This window comes from Lupinus angustifolius, chromosome LG05, assembly GCF_001865875.1.
Source record: "Lupinus angustifolius cultivar Tanjil chromosome LG05, LupAngTanjil_v1.0, whole genome shotgun sequence".
In the NCBI taxonomy this organism is placed as follows: Eukaryota; Viridiplantae; Streptophyta; class Magnoliopsida; order Fabales; family Fabaceae; genus Lupinus; species Lupinus angustifolius.
In genome coordinates this window covers 21629313-21631259 of record NC_032013.1, presented here as the reverse complement: position 1 = coordinate 21631259, position 1947 = coordinate 21629313, and the positions used below count along the sequence as shown (strand labels likewise).

At 30.9% G+C, this 1947-nt stretch overlaps 1 pseudogene; it reads left to right on the top strand.

Annotated features, from left to right (window-relative positions):
• Window positions 1–1947, top strand: part of LOC109347069 — a 7733-nt pseudogene that overhangs the window by 692 nt on the left and 5094 nt on the right.

Genomic DNA, 1947 nt, shown 5'->3' with positions numbered 1-1947 from the left:
TTAACTTATAGGGTTCTCATTATCCCCTATGGGTTAACCTGATGGGTATCCACCCATTAAGCCCATATCCGTTATAATCTTTTAGAAATCTAAGGGGTGTCAGTAATTAGATCACTTATAATGTAACCCCGAAAATAAATAGCTAATATCATTGTATCAAATATATGATGCTCACCTTAATTAGAAATTTATAATTTCTAACAATCTCTCACTTGAGCTTCATATCTTCATGATACAATTATATCACAGGTTCTTTAGGCGCGCATCCGTATGCTATTTACGTTTAGACTTGTCTTTAATACAATCTGGTCCATCTCATATATCAACCATGGAACCACCGCGACTTTCATCACATTTAAGTGTGAATCGACCACGACGATCACCATAACAATATACTCAATGACATAGATCAAATATGGATGAGTGACATGGAAATTTCATGCAATGTGATCTCAAACATGTCTATTTCCAACTGGTCCTTCTTTATTCTTTAGTGAGATCAATCCAAAGTCTTTAATTGCAACACAATTGTTACAATGTACAATTTCAAAAAAATGAAATAACAATCATCATCTTTATTATGCATAAAAACTGTATATAATATTTGTGAACACCCAATTTTGTCCGGCCCAGAAAAGGCCCAAAAAAAAACTTTTTAAATAAAAAGAGTAAATTAAATTCATTTTATGTATTTTGATATTTTCCAAAATTTTAATATTTGATGAATAAAAATAACTAAAATATTTTTTATGAATCTTTTATAATTATTTTCGAAATTATTTAAATATAACAAAACAAAACAAAATCAAGTTCCTAAATCTAATGATTAGGTTAACTACAAATTCGAAAAATAATAAACAAATGAAGTTCCTAAATCCTAGTGATTAGGTTAACCGAAAATTCAAAATAATAATAAATTGATGTTGATAGGGTTCCTGAATCCAAGTTGTTAGGTTAACCAAAGGTTCAAAACTAAAATAAATTAAGGAAAGAATTTTAGGAAATAAAAATTTTGAATTAGGAATATGTCGCTACGAACTCATACTCTTTTTCCAAAAAAAGAAAGAAAAAATGTTTTATTTATTTTAATTTTTCGAAATTTTTAATATTAAATGTATAGGAAATAATTAATTTTATTTTTATTCATATTTTATAAAATATTCGAAATAATATAAATAATTAAATATACTAACAACCTAATTTAAATTTGAAAAATGAATAACAGAAAATTATTAAAATAATATGAAAAGATAGAGTCAAACCAATCTATTAAGATCCCTAAAATTAAGAGATTAAATATATTTGAATTCGAAATTTTGTTAACCTAAATGTTAGGATTCGGTGGTTGAAAGTTCGCTATAAATAGAGCTCAGGTTAAACAAAAAGTTGGACACTGGAAACATTAAAAAACTCTTTGCCAAAAAAAGTCACCTGCACTAAGAGAGAGAAAAGACTATCTTTTACTTTCAGAGCGATCCAGTGCAGGTAGGTTCATGCCATTCCCATGCACTTGCGTAGACATTGAATCACAGTAGTCAGATCTGCTTACTTTCCACTCCTTCACGTTGACCAGAAATCCAGCCAATCAGACCAAGAAAAGTGTCACAGTTACAGTACACTGTGCCACACGGGATCACTACACCCACTGGAACACGGGTTCCAGTGCAGCCGTGTGCACAGAACCTTCTGTGCACCCTCCTCAGTCATCCAATAGGGACACGCCACGTGTCCAGACTCTTCACACCATCATCTCCTCATCCACTCACCTGCTGCCAAGTGTCCAAGAGTTACCCAAGTGCCACACACTAGTCTCATCCTCACATGGCAAATTCCTACAAAAAGGTAGGCATTTGTTATATAATTTATTCTATTCTTCACTACTTTCACATTATAACAACATCATCCAATATATTATTTTTAACCATATAATAATTTTATTTGACATAA